We start from the raw sequence: 22,628 nt of genomic DNA, 5'->3' as shown, positions 1-22,628 counted from the left end.
TCTATTCAGTCTTCCATCCATCCTCAAACACTTATTAATGTTTGGTATGATAGTATGATCCAGGCCTTGTTCTAGGCATTGAAGGTACAAGGATCTTACGTTCTCCCAGGAGAATTCTTTCCACCATACCCCACTGCTTTTTACTTATGATACAAAGCAGAATGTAATGGGGGCAAAGGAGAGCACTGTATGCAGTATTCTGAGAGAACATAGCCTCTGGCTCCCAAAGCATTTGCCTTCTCTTCAAGCCATCGTTGGTTGGAGATGGGGAGGGAAGATGAAGAGGAACCTAATTGGGGTTGGAGGGAGGCACCCATGGCCTCAGGGAGTCCAAGAATAAGAAGCTCAGACCTCCTGGCAGCTTCTTTGACCTGAGCTCAGGCCACTGGTAAAATTCTCCAGGAGAATCTGCCCCATGTCTCTTTCCTATCATTCCATTCTCCTACACAAGGCCAAGTCTTAAATCCAGTCCACTTTCTGTATGATGATTTTCAAGTTTTCCTGGAAAATTCCACATCTCGGCACTAGGGCCAAACCCAGGACTTGGGGGGCCTGTTGACTTCCCCAGAAAAAAGCCAAGAAATATGAAGGTGTTCCTTGCCTGTGGGAGCCCTGCGGGGGAAGGCAGTTAGCATGTCCCTGAGAAGAGCTGGGCAGCCTAGGAGGAGGGTGGCAGAGCATGTGGGTTGCACCCTGTTGGCAAGAATCCTCTTTCAACCCTGAGGAACTTAGCCTACCCTCCTGTGCCCTAGCCTCCCCTAAGAGCTACTGGCATCCTTGCTAAAACCTTCCTATGTCTTTACAACTCCTTCTTCAAATGAATCAGATGAACATTTAAGTGCCTGCTGTATGTTGTACTCTGTGTTGGTTGCCTGAGGTTCAAAGATAAAAAAACCAAAGTCTCTGTCTGCCTTCAAGGAGCTGATGTTCTTTTGTCCTTCCCTGGTGAATCCCTGATGAGGGAGATATCATGGTACAGTGGAAAGAATGCCAAACATGGATGGGGTCATGGGACTTGAGTTAGAACCCTCTCTCAGCTGGTTACTGCCTATGAGACCTTGGGCAAGCTGGTGGGCCTCAGTGTCTTCAGCTGTAAGTTCAGAGGACTAGGCTGGGTGACAACCAAGGCTTTTCTACCTCAAGGCCTTGGATCTTATGTGTTCCTAATGGGGCTGAAGGAAGGTGTTCTACCCTGAGAGTTCTATTTCCCTCATCCAAGCTGGCCTGGGGCTGAACTGTCTGCCATAATTCAGGTAGCTAAGAAATGTGATGTGGCTCTAACTAGGCATCTCATCCAATGAATGGAGGTGTGGGAAGAAGATTATGAAGGGGTCTTCCTGTCTGTGATGTGGTGGTCTCTAGAACTAGGCTCATGCCACCTTCTCTGCCTTCCCTCTATCCCAGCAAACCTCATCTCCAGCCTTTGTCTAGTAGGAGAATATGTGAAACCTAGCTAAAGGTGAGGGTACAGTGGGTGCAAGAGGTGGGTGTGGGCATCCAGTTTAGGGTTGTCCATACAAACAGCTCACTGGGCCTGGCTGGTTCTCCCTTTTCTCTGTGAGGGTAAAAATCACACACACACATTCATTTCTCTCTCTCTCTCTCTCTCTCTCTCTCTCTCTCTCTCTCTCTCTCTCTCTCTCTCGTGGACTGTTCCTCCCCCTAAGTCCTATTGTAATTTTTATCTCCAAAAGTCTTCCTTTATCTCTCAGGCTTTTAGAGCCCCTGTCAGACAGACCCATGCCTCAGTTTCCTTTTATGCAGAGTACTGTGTGTAAGGGGCTGGGAAACAGAGACAGGCGCTAGCTGCTCTCTCCTCTCACCCACCTGCCTCCTGCCCCCACAGCAGGGTAGGCTGCAGAAGACAGTGGGTTTTGTCCCATCCCCTCAATTGGGGGGCACCCTGAGAGTCTAAGAAAATAGCTGGCCGCCGGGCCGAGCTGGCAGGGGGATGGCCCGTTGTCTCCCCCCTCTCAACAGTGACTGTCTTTCCCAACTTTTCCCATCCCGGGCCCCGTTGGAACAAAGGGCCCCCCGGCCCCGTGTGCCGGGCCTGGCCCAGCAAGGGGACACACCAGCAAGCCTTTATTGAGTCTTCAGGCTCCGGCAAGGCACTCCATTAAAAAGCCATTCCCCTTTGTGGTTGCCCGGCCCCCAGCTGGCCCACCTCTCATGTGACGTTCCGTCACAGTTGTAAAACAACAACACACAGAGCTGCCAACTACCGGGGTTGGTTTTCAGGCGGGGGTCTCCATGGCAACCCCCCGTCAATCACCCCTCAGGAGCGCTTTAACCTGACCAAGAGGGGGAAATCAAAAAATTTAAAAAGAAAAAAAATCACCAAGAAAAGAAAGACTGGGGAGGGAAAGAGAAGAGAGAGGCCAGCAGGCCACTGGGGAGGGGAACAATTCAGCCAGTTTCTAGGGGGTTTACTCACTGGGCTTGAGCAGAAGTGACAGTTTAACCATCTGGACACTGGAGCACTGAGGAGGAGCCTGTAGGGAAAAAATTGCCTTTTAGCTTACTTTCAAGTATGGCAGAGGCCACAACTCATCTCTAGGTTTTAGATATTCTCCCATTGGCCAAAGGTTGGAGTAGGGATTTGTTGGTATGGAGTGGAGGGAAGATAGAATGGCCCTTCATTGCAGAGAAGGCAGGCATGGGCCCAGCTCCAAAACTCATTGGATCATGGATGTTGGAGTTTTAAGGAGTTTTAAGACGCTGCTACTTCCCCCTTCGTTTTACAGACAAGATGCCCACCCCTAGCTTAGCCTGAGGCGAGTCGCCAGTAGTGAGAGCCACACGGTAGCTGGCATGAAGCCCGTGGGGCATCTGAACCCTTCTAGGTGGGGCCTGGTGCCAATGGGGACAGCCCCATGGTATGTGGCCTGGTGCCAGGGGGCATCTCAGGGCCACGGTACACACAGCACCATAGCAAGAAGGCACTGACCTGCCATGGCAACACTAGCAAAGGGGGAGAGGGGTGTGAACCTAAAGACAACGAGATAGAGGATGATGGGGATAGAGGATGATGGCAGGAAGCAATGAGCTCATCTGTCATAGGGTTTGTGACTTGGTGCCAGGGGGGATGCCAGCACCGTACATGTGGCTTCACGCCAGGGGTGTGTTCCATGTGTTGGCATAGTGCCGGAGGTGGGGGTAAACCAAACCCCTCCCTACCCCATCTGGCTAAAGGCCAGGGACTCCACAGGTCCTAGGGTCTGCAGCTTGTGCCTGGCACAATCCGGGCACAGGAGGTGGGCCCATGCCAACAGCTGCTGCTTCTGCCCCCATAGAGAAACCTTGGATAGGAGAGGGAATGAAGGCCACTTCCGTGTCCTCTATATACTGTAGACCCTTTGTAGACTCTTTCCATCAGAGAAACAGTGAGAGAAAAAAACACCTCTCTGGTGGGGGTCTGTCTCCATGAAATGGCTCAATTCCTGTCTCTTAGACTAAGAGTCAGGGTTAAAGAAATGTAGGCAGACTTGGAGCCTCTTGCCTAAGGAAAGAGGAAATCACAGTGAAGACAGGAGATGGGAGCCCTGGAGGAGCCCAGCACAACACGTAAGAACTACAACAATATTAGCTCCTGGAGGACAGGGACTATTTCGGCCTTTATATACTGAGCACTGTTCCTGGCACATAGTAGGAACTATACTGAACAGAGGGTTCTTAATAAGGACATTTCAAGGTTGGGATGAACTTAAAGGGAAAGGGATTTTAGTAGCTAATGAGGAATCCCAGCTATAGCACACCCAAGAAATGGTCAGCCAGGCTTGGCTTGAAGCTCTCTAGCAAGGGGAGACCCATTCCTTTGGGATCCACTGAGATCCCAGTAATTATTAGGAAAGTTTTTCTGACCTCAAGTCTAAATTGGCTTCTTTGAAACAATCCCCCCCCCCCCCAGTTGTTTCTGGTTCTTCTCTCGGGGGTCAAGCTGAACAAAGATAATCTCCCTTCTACAGGACATCCCTTTAAATACTTGAGTGAGTCTTCTCCACGATAAACATACCTAGTTAGGCTAAAATGATTTTCACATGCTGCGATTTTCACATCTAGCCCACTCATCTGCACCCCATCTGGACTCGTTCCACTTAGTCTGTGATCTCCAAACACACTTCCCAAAACTGAACACGAAGCTCCAGATGTTACTATCAATAATTACCAATAATAAATAATCAATATTTATTAATGCCAGGCACCATGCTAAGTGCCAGGGATACAAAAAGAGGCAAAAGAAAGTCCCTGCATGCTCAAGGATCTTACAGGACAACATGCTAATCAATAGGTGTAGACAAGCTATAACAAGACGTCCAGGAGATAATTAACAGAGGGAAGGCATAGCACTGAGCAGAATTAAAGAAGGCTTCCTGTAGAAGGTAGGGTTTTTAGTTAGGTCTTAAAGGAAGCTGGAGAAATCAGTAATACATGGTAGGACTGTCACCTTTCATCTTCTGTCCACCTTGCTTATCTCACCATATCTGCCTTCTGTAGCGATGGAGGTGATTTCTTGAATCCAAGTATAGGACTGTATGTGTATGTGGGTGTCTATATACACATATACATACACAAACATACATATATCATGTTTATACCTATGACATTTCATCTTTGCATTCAACCTAGAGCTTGGGTGTGCCATGTTGATTCATTTAATGTTGGGGCACTGGCTCCCTGAGGCTTAATCCCTATGGGGAATGAGGATTCAATTCAATTCAACAAACTTGTATTAAGTGATTAAGTGAGTGTGTGTGTATATCTATATCTATACAAATACATATAGATATACACACACTGCCCTGTGATAGGCTCTGTAGATACAAAGACTAAGCCTGAAACAAGGAGTTTACGTTCTATTGGGGGAGAGGATACAGCATGTACACTTGTGGAAATATGAGGTGGAGGGGGGTACTGGTACCTGAGTGGGATGGTGAGATGAATCAAGAAAAAAAGGGGGTGGGGGCTCCCAAGTTGGGCTGAGAAAGAAACTAGCTGAAGGTAGAAATGACCAGAAACCTGCAGCTCACCTGAGTGCCCCCTCAGTGCTAGCTTCCCTCCCTCTAAAGGTCTCTTCCCTGTTGAGCCCCTTCCCCTAGTCCCTCCTCTGTCTGCTGGAGGACTTGTGTGGCTCATGCCTGCATCCTAGGCATTCACCTCCACCTCTGGATAATATAGCCCTTCTCTGTTACATCCTATTGACAATTTCAGAAGTATGTTTGAAGAGATTCTGGCCTTTCATGCTCCATCCTCTGGTCTCGGTCCTCCACCGTCCATAAGCTCTTGTTCTGTCTTCCTTTAATTGGTTCAAAGCTAAGCTGGGGAGGGAGGCCTCATGTGCCTGTGCTGTGGTTTCCGTGACATCTTCATGGTGACTCATCCTCTGAACAGTTAGCAGCCAGGCTTCCCTGTCTCTTGGGGGATGCCACTCACTCCTGAGGCTTCTCCTCCAAAGCCCCACCAGCCTCAGCCCACGACCCTCTTCCAGGACCTGGGGCCTGAACACAGTGATGGGCTTTCCGAACGTGGCCAGCTGAAGGAGAGGGCACCACCACCTTTATTTAGGCCCCCATCCTCCAACCTTCTTTTTCTGGATGCCGCAGGAAACCCCTGAAGGGGAGGAATCCTGAAAATCTGCTGTTGTAGTAAGCTGGCACCATACCCAAGCAGGGATTGCTCTGTGCCAGAGTCTAGTAAGATGTTGGCGAGGGCTATGTTCTGTGTGCCCAGAGTTTCCTTTGGTCCTGATCACCTCAGTAGTCTTCAGCTCAGCTTGGGGTAGCCCGATGAGGACAGAGAGGCATCTCCATGGCTCCCAGCATCGGGACACAAGCCCTTCACCCTTCCTAGGAAGAAAGATAAATTGGGGAGGAGGAATTTTACAATACAAGGAGGAAATAGGGGTATAGAATAAAAATTCAGGGAAAGCAAGTGAGCCTTTTTGGCCAGAATCTCAGCAGAGAAGTTCATCGCCTCTCCCCTCCCCAGTACATTGTCAGTGGATAAGAGGATTCCAAACTGCTCAGGCCAAGCCTTTGACAGGGCTGTGTCTAAACGGTGCCTCCCCCCTCCCCCCTTTACTCTCATCCTAAATATCACAGTGCAAGCCCTGTAGATGTGATAGACTCTATGATGGTCTGATAGCAGTGGCAGATGGGGGCACTGGGGTGATTGACACCTACAAAGATACTTCAGCTCCCATGAAGCCACGTCCACTTTTTGTACTTAGAGGTGGGGGATCTGTGTTCAAATGCTGCCTCTGAGGCTCACTACCTGTGAACAAGTCTCTTAATCCCCTTGGTCTTAGTTCTCTCACCTATAACATGAGGGAGTTGGCTTACATGACCTCTAAAGTCCCTTCTAGGTCTACCCTAGAATCTCTCTGGACCTCAGTTTCTTTCTAGCTCTATCTCTGTGATCCTTCAACTCTTTCTAGGATTAGAGCTGTAACTAGGAAGGTGCAACTGGGACTTTTTCCCAGAGCAGTGACTAGAGAGGGTACTGTATTTGAACAGTGTAGCAGCAAGACAACTTACCATCTAGTTATCAAAAATATTACTTGAAATAGGAACTGACCAGATGTGAACTTTCGCTTCTCCCCTAGCCCCAACTGCAACTGGGGAAATGCTTTGGACCCCTTGCTCCAGGGGTGCAAATTCCTCCTTACGGCCCTGGCTGTGCCAGCCACCTCCCTCTAACACTGAGTTAGCACACTCCTCCCTCCCCACCCCACCCCCATCAGACACCCATTCCTTCAGGCCTGGATGCTGTGGGGGCCTGTCCCAGGCCCCCTCCCATGCCCCAGGGAGGAAGGATGTCTTTCAGCCCTCCCCCTCCAAGTGTGGCCCACCCTGGACTGGAGACCAAGGGTGTATAGTAACATAGTAGCAGAATGAACTCCGGTTTCAAAGGTTAATATCAAAATCTGGAGCAGATTACCCCAAAATTACTTACAACGCCATTAAAATTCTGAACTCTTTTTGTTGTGGCTGTAAATTAATTTAAAATGTCAGGTTTTTTGAGAAATCCAATAAGAAATTGAGCCAACAGGGCAATCTGCAAACTGTCTGGCAAAGAGGAAAGTGTGTCTCTCCAATCGACAAGAAAAAATATGGAGCTTAACTGGAACCATATGGCTTAGCACTTGAGAGAGATCTGCTGAGGGAAAGGACGGGGGAGGGAGAGGAGAGGAGCTGAGCTGATAGCGCTGGCGTTGCCAGGAGGCCTGCGGCAAGGGGGAGACCCCGACAGTATGCTGGTCTTTCTTCAGGGGTACTGGGGATGCCAGATGCCCCTGAAGTGACTTCATCAGGTGAGTGGGCTTAATGTAGGCCCACATTTAGATAGGCTAGCCTTAGTACACCTGACCCACAGGAGGCTCATGGTTATCTCTTGTTTGCAATACCTGTCCTTATAAGAAAATTTCGGGGCCTCCAGGACCCCCAGAAGTCATTTAGTTGATCCATTTTTTACAGATGAGGATACTGAGGCCCCGGGAGGTAAAGGGATTTTTGCCCAAGCTTCCAAAGTTAGTAAGCTTCAAAGGGTGTATTTGAACCCAGGACATAGGATCATAGATCCAGGGATGGCTGGGAGTCTAGAGGCCATCTAGATCATCCAACCCACTCATTTTACAGATGAAGAAACTGAGGCAGAGACAGTGAGGTCCAATGACTACCTGAGGCTGAAATTAGAACCCAGACTCCAAATCAAGTGCTCCTTCTACCCACTAATCTGTTTCCTCCTCTGTCAAATGAGGGTGATTGGACCGATGGGCTCAAAAATCCCTTTCAGCTTTGTCTGTGATACCATGGTCCTCAGGTCTTACTGATGAGTCATTGGTATTTGTGGAGACCCCAAAAGTTCAGGCATAGGTCAGGGGAAGCTTTTTTACTTACACTCTTGGCCACTTTCAAACCTCTGAGAGCCTACACAATCATACCCCCCCCCCAAACACACACACACACACACACACACACACACACACACACACACACACTTTGCACTACTTCTTGGTTGACATGTGGTCTCCATTACGCCTTAATTTCCCAAGATTTACTACACATTAAGTAATTTGTAGGTTATTTCAACTTCAATCTGTGGGAGCTGAGAAAATCAAAATTAAATTCAAAACACAAGGAAACTTCAAAGAGCAAGGAGGAAGAGAAACTTCAACTCTCTCTCCACTGGATCCCTTTCTATCACCCCCCCCCCCCCAGGAACCATTGCCAGCTCCATTCCTGCCAGGGTTCTTTCCCCTCTGCCTGGCCTCTGTAGCTAAACTCCCTTCTCTCTGGGTTTCTGGATGCCAGAATTTGGAATATGGGAACAGCAGGTCCTACTGAATGGGGTGTCAAACTCCCAGCTGCTGGTGTGCAGATCAGGAAAGGTTAGGAACTTTGAGAGCAGGGGGTCTTAATTTGTGCCATAGACCCCTTGGGAAGTCTGCTGATGCCTGTGAGCCCTTTCTCAAGAGAGTGCATCAGTGGATAAGGAAATCAGTGATTCTGACATTTTTTTTGAAGTTCACAATCCAAAGGTTAAGGACCCTGAGTTTAGAATGAAACTACCCACTGATGGATATCAGTGATACTTCCAGGGATGCCTTTCACCTCCTGGCATTATATCTACTCCAATTCTCTGGCCTCAAGGCAGCCTCTGTGACCTTCCTGACCCACCCATGAGACTGTCCCCAATCTAGAGTACAGCACCCAGGTACCACTAGGGCTCCCCCAGGTTTATAGCTTGGGAACCGTATTCCACTCTTTCCCCTACCACCCTTTAAAACAGCCTTGTAAATAAGCACCTGTGGGCTTAGATCAGGCTGGTGAATAGTTGAGCAGTGAGCTGGTAAGGGGTGTGTTCACTTTGATTTCCTTCCATAGGATTCTGGGTAATTGGGTGGGGAGTGATGACGGCTCTGTAATATTACGCTCTAAGATGTTTATAAGAAAGGCCTATTCAACTCATTTTGGGTAGAAGGTCTTACAATGTGGATAGGATCCCTGAACTTGAGTTATTGCCTAGTCCACAATTTCATTGGTATAGGATGGTGGTTCTTAAATTCTTTGGCCTCAGGACCCTCTTACACTCTTAAAAATTATTAAGGATTCCCACAAAGATTTAGTTTGTGTGGGTTATATCAATTGGTATTTACCATATTAGAAATTAAAATATTGTAGTACATTTTTTAAAATAGGGTTGACCCCCTAAAAGGGCTGTAGGGACCACCAGAAGTTCCCGGGCCATACCTTGAGAATTGCTGCTGTAGGAAAATCCCTTCTACCAATATAGCTCAATACCATCTCTGCAATAGTCTCCAAGGGGTTATTCATAGTTAGATTTGAAAGGGGTCCATGGACTTGGGTGGGAAAAAATGACATTTTAATTTTCCCTAACCTCTAACTGAAATTTAGCATTTCCTTCAATTATGAGTAAAGTCAATAAACTTTTACTCTGAGAAGAGACTTCCCCAGACTGCCACAGGGGTCCATGCCACAGAAGTTAAGAACCGCTCCCCCACCACCCTGTCTTAGAGTATCAACACCTGGTGCATGACATTTACATGAGAGTAAGTGACTTGTCCAGTATGGTCAACTCACACCTTCCTCTCTCTTAAGGCTGGGTTTCTATCCATTTCATCACTGTTGTCCTACTTAATAAAATATGTGTTGAACTGGGTGACATTAAATCCCTATCCTGGGTGGCCATGGACAAATCATATCACCACTTGGAGTCTCAGTTTCTTCATCTGGCCAATGGGAAGGAAATGACAGTCCCCGCCTCCTAGGAGCTGTTGGGAGGAACGGGAGATAAGGAACGGGAAGCTCTTGGCAGACCTTCAAGGAGGCAGAAACAGGGTGTCCCCAAAACTCTTAGTACAGTTTTAAGCTATTTAAACGACTTATTTTTGGGATACCCTGTGTAAGTGGTAGCTATTATTACTGTTTTATTATTAGCATGGTTATTTTGGTCCAACCTCATTGACTGTGTGTTGTGGGGGGCAGACTGCCATGTATTTAAAAACTCTTGGTTTCCAAACCATTCAAATCATAAATTATCTCGGTTCCAAAAGCCGTCGAGCCGGTGGGAGTCCTCGTGTTTTGCTTTTGACAGCTGCCTGTGGAGTGATCTTCCCTTTCTATCCCCCTCCCCTCCAAGAACCACTGACTGCCTGGGAGAATAACCTCCCATAAGGGATAAGGTGATGAAAGATCTCGGAGGCAAGGAAGGCTTCCCTCGATCCCTTCCACCTTCTGAGGCAAAGAAACCTTTCCCCATCCCCCTTATTCTATCATCTTCCCTCTGCTGATTTCCTTCAGTGAATCCTGCTCTGTTTTGTTTGCACATAGTTACTTGTGGGTTGTATCCCTCCCGCCCCATTATATCGGGAGGTCCTTGCAAGCAAGGACAACTGCCTTTTAACCTTCTTAGATTCTTCATCACTGAGCACAATGCCCGACACGCAGTAGGTGCTTAGTGAATGTTTGCAGATCAACTGACTGAATCAGACTTTCCATATTAGTCTTTCCTGTAATATGGCATGAGAGCTAAGAATTCTTAAGTCCTGGACCAGTTCATTTAGGAGGAAAAAAAGGAGAGAATCCCAGAGGACAGTCTGCCCTGGCTGACCATTTGCTGGGAGAGAGGGCAACTTGTCCTCTAGATTGTCTGATGTCTGCTTTCAACCGTGATTGGTGGTCCCTGAACCCCAGACCCACGGGAAGAAGAGGAGAGTCGGGTTGTGGTAACAGAGAGGACTCTGAGGGTGGCAGCCCAGAATGCCTTAGGGAAATAGCCATCAGAAAGACTGACTTTGGGAGGAAGCACTTCCCCCTAAGATATTGCTGCCCTAAGTCAAAATCCTGACTACCCTACCTTTGTTGCATCTGTCTCACGTGCATGATGTAGGAAATTAAGGCAGCTAGGAGGATTCTCTAGCTAGTATTAGGTGAAGTCAGGTAGCCATTTAGTGAGCATGTACTGTGTGCCAGGCTTTGCGCTAAGCTCTGAGGATGAAAAGACAATCCCTGCCGTCAAGACGCTACAAAAAAAGACACTATACGGAAGGGGGAACCGAGAAGGGCTTTCTGTAGATGGTGGGATTTTAATTGGGACTTGAAGGAAGCCAGGAACTGGAGAGGAGGTGGGAGAGCCGTCTAGGCACGGGGGATAGCCAGGGAAAATGCCCAGAGTCTAGAGATGAAGGGTCTTGTCCAAGGAACAGTGTCCCTGGATCAAAGAGTATGTTGGGGGAAATAAGAGGTAAGAAGACTAGTGACATAGAAAACTGGGTTATTGAACTCCAAGCAGAGGATTTTTTTTATTTGATCCTGGAGGTGATAGGGAGCCAGTGATGTTTATTGAGTAGTGGAGTGATGTGGTCAGATCTGTGTTTAAGTAAAATCACTTTGGTGGCTGAATGGAGGATGGAGTGGAGTGGAGAGAGACGATGGTAGCAAAGGGATAGTTAAGTCTCTGGAATCGGTAGATGTTCTTATGAAAAGACAGTGCTGTATGGTGGACAGAAGGCTGGTCTTGGAGGCAGGAAGACCTGAGTTCAAATCCTGCCTGGCTATGTGACCCTGCATTTCTTTCATATAACCTGCCCTGCAGTGGGGTGCTTGCCACCCCAAACATTCCCCTTCCTCACCTACAGTGTTAGGGAATTGAGGGAGGGACTACCTGTCTGTAGGCATCCTACTCTCAGAAAAGTCATCTGTAGGATGTCAGGGACTGGACTCTTTGTCCCCCCAGCTCTACCTGGAGTCCAGATTCCCAGCCCTAGCTGGCCTGCTGCTGCCCAGAGTCATGGTGGAACAGGGGAAAGGGTGAGGGAGGCCAACTGGGGATGGGGTAAGGGGGAGGAAGGGAGGCGCCTGCCTTTAATAGACTGCTGGGAGCAGGAGCACACTTATTCCTGCATTTTATGGGAGTTTTTAATGTACAGATGGGCTGGTTTAAAAGGTGCTCTAAATCAAGGGCGCCACGGAGAGCATGCAGCAGCCCGAGCCACTGCCTGCCTGCATGCCTGCCAGACCCGGAACCCTCAGCCCAGGCTGCCGGGATGCCCGGCAGGTCATTTCCAGGGTTGCCCAGCCACCTGGAGGGGGGCAGAGAGAGGGCAGGAGGGAAATGGGACTTGCTCATGCATGTTCCACATCCCGCATGACTTTGTAGGGAATGGGAAATCAGAGCAGGGGGAACGAGATGCTATTCTCGGCGGAACCTAGACCTCTCAGGCCACTTAATCCAATCCCCTTGTTTTATGGATGAGGAAACTGAGGCCCAGAGTGACAAAATGATGTGCCCTTGGTCACATTGGTGATGATGATGACACCTAACATTTATATAGTACCTGCTATGTGCCATAGGCATATAGAAGGCAAGGATTTAGACCCAGATTCTCAGGGCTTAGAGCCCATTTCTGGTCCGAGAAGTAGCCTTCAGCTTGCAAGATAAGTGGCGAGCTTTAGGAAGCTACCTGTATTCCCCCACCCTACTCTTTTCCCAGGGTCTATCTTGCTGCTGCTTCCTAAGAAGGCAAGGCCCTTGGGCTTTGGGAATGCCATGCTCTGAGCTTAGGTGGGTAGGCCCAATGGTGGAGCACCCTCTGGCTGGTCTAGTCCTCTCATTTCTCCTCCCTCACCCACCTCCTCCCCTCCTGCTGGCGCCATGATGCGTGTCTCCCTGTCTCTGCGCCCACGCACACCTCATTGGTGCCCTGCCTACGTGGGCGCAAGTCAGGTGAGCAGCAGACAGAGCGGCAGACCCTACTCACCCCCTTTCCTGGCAGGAGGGGTTCCAAGGCCACAGCCTTCCCGGAAGGCTCCCAGGCTCCCCCGCACGGCATCCTGTCGAGCCTGTTTCTGGGGTGCGGGGGCAGGGTTTGGGGGGGAGGGAAGGGAAGCGTCTGCCCTATTCCTCTCTGGCGCCAGGTTTTCCTGGGACTTCTGCACTTGAATTTCTGGAGGTGAGCAGCTAGGCAGGGAGAAACTGGGAGGGGGGGTGAGAAGACATCAACTGGGGTACCCTGAGCAGGTAGGTGAGGTGGGGACCTGCCAGCCAAAAGCAGCCTCATCCCCAAGGCTGTCACAGGGGACACAGCAATCCAGCTGGACCACAGAGTCATCAGATCCAAAGCATTTCAAGCCCTTCCCACTTATTTCCAGCTTATTTTTCCACTCACACACTCAGATCCAGTCAGATGGTTCATCTCCTGTCTCCAAACCTTTGCACTATCTGTACCATAACTAAGACTCCTAGTAAAAATGATAATAATTAATTACATAGTAGTGGAGCGCACCCTTTCCCCTCTCCCCTTCCTTCAGAGATCAGCTTCGTATGGAGAAGCTTTTTTGATCCTCTCCAGCTGTCGTCCCCCACCCCAAAATTAGCTTGAATTTCTGTTGTATGCAATCACATATGTACACATGTTATACCCCCGGATCAAACCCTCTGAGAAAGAGCTGGTCTTGCATCCAGGAAGGCCTGATTTCAAGTTCCACTTCTGACCCACGTTGGTTGTATGTGCCTGGGCCAGTTACCTTGTCCGTGCCTTTGGGACACTTTCAAACGATTTTCGACCATCTCGCACTTGAGAGTTCTGCATACCAGTGACACCATTTGGAAGGGACCTTGGCGGTTATCCAGTCTAGACTCCTCGTTTTATCTATAAAATACCAAGTCATCAAACAGCCAATGAATAATCATTTATTAGGCACCTACTATGTGCACAGGCATCATACAAACATAAAAATGAAATAGGTACATTCTACTATGACTCAGTGCATCACCTTGTTGAAGAAAGCACAACCCTATGCCTCAGTTTCTCTTAAAACAGTCTCAGTTACGAGCTTTGAAATTCCCTCAAATACAAGATAGAGGGTTTGTGGCAAAAGAAAGTCAAATAATCCTGAGTTAATGCATCTTCTACTCTTAGTAATAATGATAATAATTGATTATATAATAACTACTTACATTTTATATAGTCCTTTATATAGACAGTAACTCACAACTACCCTGTAAGAGAGATAATACAAGTATTATGAATTTCACTTTCTAAGACGAGGAAATTGAGACACAGAAAAGGCAAGTCGGTCAGACAGCCAACAAGTATTTATTAAATGCCTTCTGTGTTCCAGGTAATGTGTTAAGCACTAGGGGTACGAAGAAAGACAAAAACAGGGCTGGCATGTAAATAAGTAGGCACATAGAAGACAGACACAGACTAGATGAAAAAGTAATCTCAGAGGAGAAAGCATTCTTATCTAGGAAAGACCAATACTCAAACACGGACTTTTTACTCTGAGACGAAAGATATTCCTGCTGTATTGTATCAGATCAACCTCCCCTCCTGCCCTCAAGAGGTCTGGTCATATAGGATGGGTGGAAGAAGCTGCCCACTTTCCACTGAGAGGAACTGATTAGTTGGGCTGACTCTGAAGCAATTTGGTACTAATGCAAACCATTTTTAACAAAATATTTTCAATTTCATCTTTTATTTCATCGTCAAATATATCCCTCCCCTGTTTCTCACCAAGCCATCCTGGATGGCAAAGAATGAACAGTGAAAGAGGGGAAGTATGAAATTCAGCAAAGTTTAACACCTAGCTAAGTCTGCCAGCATATGCAGCGTCCCTTACCCATGGTCCCCCACCTCTGCAGATACAAGAGGGAGGTATATTTTCTCTGTTCCGTTCTGATACCAACCTTGGTTATTATACTTGACAAAGTCTCTCATTTTCTTTTTAAAATGAATTTATTTTTATTATTTACTTACTTATGTTATTATTAATTCAGTATTTTATCATTTATTTTTGTTTTATGTTATTTTCATATTTGTTACTTTACGATTTATTCATTTTTGTTTTATATTTTTTTGTATTTATGCTACTTCCTTATTTATCATTTATTTTGAGTTCTAATTCTCTCCCTCCTTTCCACCTCTCTCCCACATCCTTTCCATTTTCATTAGTGGAGTCTTCCTTTTTCTTCTCTTTAGCTCACATCCTCCTCTGAATTCTTCATATTCATTATCTCTTCCAGTGCAATGACATCCCATTACACTCATGAACCCAACTTTGGCCACTGCTAAATAGGCGGGCATCTGTTCTGTTTCTCGTGCTTGGTGACTACGGAAAGTCCAGCTTTACCTTTGGTGCCTCTCTTGGTCACTGGCCTTCCTAGTGTGTGCATCTGTCTAGTGAGTGGAGTGTCCAGCTCCCCAAATTCCATACGTACCAGCACCATCCTGAGGGTACCTGCTTCATCATCTATAAAATGAGGGAATTGAACTTAGCGGCCTCCTCACTTTAACTCTCTGGTCCTACGTCCTCAGACCAGTCACTTCAGTCCGTTAGAAAACACTTATTAAGCACCTACTGTGTGCCCCAGTACTAGGTAAAGGGGAGACAAAGGCCCCCCAACATGGCAAACAACCCCTGTTCTCAAGGAGGTTAGGTCCAGCCTGGTGAGGGTCAGTGGGGACCGGCCCCCAGCAGGCCCAGCCCTGGGGGCTGCGGGTGGACGGCCAGGTAGGCCGCTGCCCTGTTTCTCCTTGGCGGCGTCTGTATGACAACAGTGTTGGCTTCCAGCTCCCGAGAGCTGGGGATGGAGGAGATCCTCTGAAAGTGATGATATGTGACAATCAGTCACAGCAATTAGTGTTTTGGTTAACAGGCCTTTTTTGTTTTCTCTCAGCCAGACAGAATGTCACAAATAAATCCTCTCCTGCATTTGCATATTAATTGGATCGGAGACGTCAAGCATCTTTCATTAAAGAAAATGATCTGCATATTTGGAGACATAAAATAGTTATTTTGATGGGTTTTTTTTTTCATAAGATCAGGGGGTGGGGGAGGTAGGTGATGGGAGCATTTAGAAATGGAGGTAGAGTGAAGGCAGAGGCAGCTCCCAGCGCCGCTGTTTGCCATTAACCCTGTGCGGCCTGGAATCGATGCCAGCCCTGGGCAGGCGCGTTGGGAAGACAAGAAATTAGATAAATAAACAAATAGAAACAGTTCAAGGAGATGGGAGTGCTGGCACCCCCCCAAAGTGGCCCTCTGTTACCTTGGGCTGACCAGCAAGTCTTGGGGAACTCCGCTGGGCATCCTGCGGGAAAGAGGCAGGGGCTCCAGAGGTCCCTTAGTGACCCCTTACTTCAGTGGGAATGCCCCTTCCTTGCCTTCAAGGCTGTTCCAGGCTTTGTGCTGGTGTTGGAGGAAAAGAAGGGCCCTGGTGGTACCGACCTGGCAGCTGACACCCACATGGTAACGAAGAGGAGGCGTGGTCTAGAGAAGGAAGAGTGTGCAGTTTGTGGTCAGAAAAGCTGGGCTTGAGATTTGGCCCCACTGGGTATTGAGTGACCTTGGACAGGACGGTCTTTGTTCAGGGCTTCTTGTTCATCCTTTGTAAATGAGAGGATGGACTAGATATCTCAGGAGCCCCTCCCAGCTCTGACATCTTGAGTCCTAAGGGCTCTCCCAGCTCTGACATGCTGTGTTCTAAGGGCCCTCTCAGCTCTGACACGCTGTGTTCTAAGGATCCTCCCAATTCTGACACCCTGAGTTCTAAGGGCCCTCCCAGCTCTGACATCCTGTGTTCTGAGGCCCCTCCCAGCTTTGACATCCTAGGTTCTAAGGCCCTGCCAGCTCTGACATCCTGGGTTCTAAGGCCCTCCCAGCTCTGACATCCTAGGTTCTAAGGCCCTGCCAGCTCTGACATCCTAGGTTCTAAGGCCCTGCCAGCTCTGACATCCTAGGTTCTAAGGCCCTGCCAGCTCTGACACCCTGTGTTCTAAGGGCCCTCCCAGCTCTGACATCCTAGGTTCTAAGGCCCTCCCAGCTCTGACATCCTAGGTTCTAAGGCCCTGCCAGCTCTGACATCCTGGGTTCTAAGGCCCTCCCAGCTCTGACAGTCATCATTCCTGTTGTCCCACCCTCTCTTGTTCTTAATCTTGACTTCTCTCGGGGCTCCCTCCCACAGGTCTCTTGTTCCTGTCACTCCTTCCTGCCCCCCCCCCCCATTCCTCTCTCCCTGTCCTTCTCTTCTCTTCCCTTCTCTTCTCTTTCTTCACTTCTCCCTTTCCGCCCCAGGCAAGACAATTTCCGGGGCAGAAACAGCGCCTGGGAGCATTATCACACACACTCGAAATAACCCAGAAAGCTGCTGGGTCCATATTAGGACATGAATCCCTGTCACCCACGAAGCCTAGCGTGCACACCATTTATTGACAGCCCCGTGTGACTGCAGTGGGCCCTACCCCTCCCCTCCAAAAAAAGTCAGCAGTCCCCAGCGCTGTCAGCCCAGAATCTCTCCCTGCCCCACTCTCTCACTGGCTTTATTTATATTTAGCTGGCCGAAAGAGCCCCCTTCCCCCACCCCAACTCACTTTCCCCATTTAAAATAGATTCTGGGAGGCTGGTCAGCCCCTCAGCCGGCCTGTGGAGTTCCTGCTTCCTATCCTCCCCTTCTCACTCTGCCACCCCCAGTTCTGAGGGGCCTGGGGGGCCTCAACTCAGGACCTGAAGACACACATAGGTGTTTGAATGGGGCCTCAGTGACTATCCCTCCTCACAGACTGGGATGGGACTGAATTGACCCGAAGAGGAAAATGGAAACATCCTAGCTGAGTTTTCATCATCCTTTATTAAACCCAGGGCCCCAAGGCCCATAGATAGAATCATGGCAGCCTGAACAGTGGATGGAGCGCCAGATTTGGCCTTGTAAAGGCCTGAGTTCAGATCTCACCCCAGAAGGCTGCCAGATTTGTGACCCTGTGTGTATGTACACACTTAACTGTTTTTCCTCTGCTAGAGTTCAGTGGTGGTAGGAGTGAAGACTCTATCCATTTATAAGAATGTAAAAAGAAAAGAATCCATGAGTTACATTTAAAAAAAACAAAAACAGACCTTATGGTTGAACTCCCTCACACCCCACCCTCTCTCCCTCCAGTTATACAGAGATGATTGTGATGATTTTCTCAACAACCTTTAGTAGGACCCCATTACCTACCTACCCAACACAACACATCTTCCTTCATCCAGCATTCAAGGCCTTCTGAAGACCAATCAAACTTGGCCAGCCTGTCCCTGTTGCTCATTCCTGCCCACACCACCTGGCTCCGAGTGCTCGCAGCTTTACTACACCTGGAATGTCTTACCCCTTCTGCCTGTTGAAATCCTATGCATCCCCATGGCAATTCTGCCTCCTCCTCCATGCAGCCTTCCCTGATGTGCATCCCCTCTCCCACAGCTCCCCAGAAATAGGTTTTCCTGCTTAGACTTTGCCAATCACTTCACCCTTTCTCACTCTAGCTCTGACAACTCAGGCTGGAAGGCCAGTGAGGGCAGAGGCTGAGCAGTAGCTAACTTTTGTACTCCCTTCTCTTCACCCCCACCCCAAACTGAGTTCAGCGTACCCTACACACAGTGTTGGAGCCTTGTAGTGAAGGTGACTGCAGGGAGTCACAGGATGTCTTCATCACTAATATACACTTATTAAGTGCATACCATATACCAGGCCCTGCACTAAACACTTTTTAGATCTCATCTTATTTGCTAACGGTGTCTGCCACAGGTCAGAGGACCTGTGTTCCAATCTTGCCCCTGACACTTAGCTTAAGACCTGTGAGCCTTTGGACAAGTTGCTTTTCTTATCTGTAAGATGGGGCAGTTAGACCAGAGGGCCTCAAGGTGCCTTCCACTTTTACATCTCTGGTCCTAACCCTGAGGCAGCTAGATGGTACAGCGGATGGAGTCGTGAAGTATCTTGGTGGCCCTTCGCAAGTCACTTAATAATCTCTCAGTCTCAGTTTACCGGTCTTTGAAATGGAGATAATAAGAGAATCTGCTTCACCAGGTTTTCGTGAGGAGCAAAGGAGATGACATATGTGAAATTCTTTGCAAACTTTAAAGAACTAAAGAAATGTTCGTTAGTCATTATCCTATAATCTAGCATATGTATATGGTGTTTTTTATATATGCATATATGTGTGTATGCATAAAACTATATATAATTATATTATATGTACGTATGTGTACATGTATACATAGAAATAATTTCTGGTGGAGATGGGAGAACTAGCGATGGGGAATCAGGAAAGGTTTCCTCTAGAAGTGGTGTCTGAGTGGAGCTAAGAAGGGAAGTAGGCATTCTAAGATAAGCAGGGCATGCCTCCCTGACGCAGGGAACAGCCAATACAAAGGTACAGAGAGTAGAAATGTACAGAACTTGTGTGGAGTGGATGACAGACTCAGGTGGCTCAGTCTCAGATCTCCTAGGCCCAGGACCAAGACAATTTTTCCTTCTCTCTATCCTTCCTCTTTCTCTCTGCCCTCATGCCCGCCTTCCCTGACCTCCCGCCCACCCAGTATTTTTTACTTATTGAAGAGGAGGCTGGCCACACTGGGGCATAAGGCAGAGGGGCAGACACTGGTCTTGGGGCATGTGGGTCAGAGAGGGCACTGCCAAGGGCAGGGTGTGCCTAGTGGGGCTCAGGTGGGTGGGCAGGGTGCTTTATAGAGTCTAGGGGAGCTCCATGACGGGTGTATCTGTTAAATGCCAAGAAGCCGAGAAGGTTTAATATGACGGTCGCTGCTGCTTTGATAAATCAAAATAATTAAAAATAATAAATTTGATGCCTTAACAACAGGCGGTGTGTGGGCGCAGGGCCTGAGACGCCAGGCTGAGAGGGTTAGGGAGGTGGGAGGGGCCACCTGGATTCAGACTGTGGGGCCAGGCCTGAGGGACGCTGATGAGCCATGGGTCACACTTAACCCTCTATCTCCCCATTCCCTTTAACCAAGTAGGAGGTCCTTGGTCCACTCACCTTTCTAGAATGAATAGTAAGGCTAGACCGTTAGCCTCTCTTACCTATATTCTGGTCCCCTGTTTATGGGGTGGTACAGTGGATAGAGTGCCAAACCCAGAATGAGGAGGAAATCAAATCAAATCAAGTCCAGCCTCAGAAAGCTGTGTGACCCTGGGTGAGTCACTTCACTGACATCTACCTCAGTTTCCTCATCTGTAAAATGGGATGACAATAGTACTTGCCTCCCAAGGTGGTTGGGAGGATACAAATCCAGACATGGAGGGCACAGCCTGGGCAAAGACAGAGAAGTGGGAGATGTGAGAACATGAATGCCCTGTGCCAGGAGGAAGGCCTTCAAACAAAGAATAGATAACCAGTTATTGAGTATGAATTAGAGGAAATGCTTGTTCTTGATCCCCAAGGTCCCTTTCTATGTTGAGCATCGGTTCTTTGTGGCCCTCTTTAAGAATGAAGGATGAACCACAATGTCCCTTGGCCCAGCAGGCTCCCCATGGCTGTCCTCACCATCCCTCTTTTCAGTACTTCCCCAGTTGTAGGACATGGCTGCTGATGGGGTCATAGTATCAAAGATTTACAAAGAGTTTCAGAGGCAGCCTTCTCATCTTACAAAGGAGTAACCCAAGACCCAGCAAATGACGTGATTTGCCTTGGGTCACACAGGCCATATGTGGTAGATTCCAGATTTGAACCAAGGCCTTCCTTAATTCCAAATCCTTGACTCCATCCACTTAATGCGCTGTAATTCAGATCTTTAGCTGTGCAGGAGCGTCACATCCAATAAAAGTGCTGCTGAATTTGGAGCTCAGAAGGCCCTGGATTCAAGTCCCTGCTCAGCCACTCACACCTCAGTTTCTTCATCTGTAAAATGAAGGGGTTGGACCAGCTTGGGGCGGCGGGGGGGGCGGTGATCCTTCCAGTTCCTTTGACCTTATGAAAATATCCTGACCTCAGTTGTAGCCCTCGATTTCCTAGTTTCCTGTGGCAGAGGAGAACCAGCAGCTGCCAGGTGTGAGTGGTGGTGGGCTGTGTAGCCAGTGCCCCTGGAGCTCCACTTTGCCCCTTTTCCATTCTCCCGAGCTGGGGGAGGCAGGCCAGCGGGGTGGGAGGGCCAGGGTGCCTGTCTCTTTAAATGCACTCTGTGTCAGCAGATAAGGAATTTGACGGCTTTATCAGAAATACCAAAGCTTTATTTAGCTGGGTGAGGCGCACACCACTCAGCTCTGCACAATCTGCTGATAAATAGCAAAAAAAAAAAAGGGGGGGGGGAGGGAACAGTCAGGAAAAAAGTTCCAAGTTTTCACTGATTACACTTTGAAATTGGGCAAGTGCAGGCTTGGGGGGCGGGGGGAGTAGAGAAGGGGCTCCTCTCTGAGTGATAACAGGAGGACATTTTTTCCATCCCCCCTCTGGGAGGGCTTTGTAGGTTTTTCTATTATTAGGGGAAAATGCAGTGATTGTTTTCATTCTTCCGGAGAAAGTCCTGCATCCAGAGCAGCGCCCTCCTGCCTGTCTTCGTCTGCTAGCCTGCAGCTCCTGCCTCCCTCCTCCTTCCACCCCCTCCCCACTTGCTAGCCTACCCACTGAGGGTCCTTTCTTCCAGCTGAATCCAGAGGCTTCCTCCCTTCCCATCCTCAGGGGCCTCTCATCTAGCCCTGGTGGGAATGGGGATGGGGGGTGGGGGGTGGGGAGGCATCAGCACCAATTAACAGCCAGGGAGCATTTACTGAGAACTTCCAATGCCAGGCACTTGGGTCCTAGGCACTGGGAACCCTACAAAAAAGAGAGAAACAGTCCCTACCCTGGGAGATCATATATCAGATGGAACCAGATGGTGTGACCTACAAAAGGTGCAGAGACCACCTTCTCCCCTTCTTTATACCCTCTTACTCTCTCTCTCCCTCTGTCCCCAGCAAATTTCTGTTTACTTTGTGAAAGTAAGTTCCTTGAGGGCAGCAACCATACATAACACTTTCAGTTCTGTATCCCCAGGCACAGAACAAAGCCCGGCCCATTGTAGTTGCTTAAGAGATGTTTATTGAAAGGGAAGGAAGAGTTCTTCCCCTTCCCGCCACACTCTCTTACATAGTTCTGAGTTGGGGGCTTCTTCAGGGACAGAGAGTGGCCACCTGAGGCCTATTCAGGAGGGGAGCAGGGAGCCCTTTTATTTGTTGCCAGAGAGACTCTTCCCTAAGCCATAAGGGTTCTAGCTTTGCTATAAGATCCCTGACCCACAGCTGATTTTTGTCTCAAACACTTCATCAGCTTGGGGAGGACAATGGTCCTCTCCAAGAAACTCCTTGAGTACATCCAGTAGCAGACTTTGTGGACTAGGGGCTGGCCTCCAGGCTCTCTCCTAAACACTCACAAAACTGGGGTTCCCTAGGGATCAGGGTTCAGCCCTGTGGACGCTGCCAGCCTGAGAGCCCCAAGCAGCCGCTTTTCTCACACTGTCTTTGGAGCTCATGACTCTTGGGGGTCAGCGAGATTTCAAAGCCAGGTTCTGTCTTCCTCAGTTTCTTCTCTCTATAGATCTTTTTCTTGCTTTTTCCTTTTCTTAGTTTTCTTGTTTTTTGAGCTATCATCCTGGTGAATGTCTCTGACTGTCTCAACCTCCTCTTAACCTCAATTTCCATCTCTGTTTCTCAATTTGTCTTTTCTCTGCCTCCAATTTCTTGCCTTTCTCTGTCTTTCTCTGTCTGTCCATTTCTATGTGTTTTTCTGTCAAGTTGAGCCTGTTACGTTTCTCTCTCTGTTTCTTTTGGTGTGCCTGTTTCTTTCTGTCTCTGCTTCTTTT

At 48.4% G+C, this 22,628-nt stretch overlaps 1 protein-coding gene across 2 annotated transcripts in view; it reads left to right on the top strand.

Moving 5' to 3' along the window:
• The window catches only part of CASZ1 (castor zinc finger 1), a 235,905-nt gene that overhangs the window by 79,633 nt on the left and 133,644 nt on the right, over nt 1-22,628 (top strand). The gene's annotated exons all lie outside the window — the stretch shown is intronic.

This window comes from Notamacropus eugenii, chromosome 5, assembly GCF_028372415.1.
Source record: "Notamacropus eugenii isolate mMacEug1 chromosome 5, mMacEug1.pri_v2, whole genome shotgun sequence".
NCBI lineage: Eukaryota > Metazoa > Chordata > Mammalia > Diprotodontia > Macropodidae > Notamacropus > Notamacropus eugenii.
The sequence above is the reverse complement of the archived record's forward strand: the minus strand, read 5'-3'. Positions and strand labels throughout refer to the sequence as shown.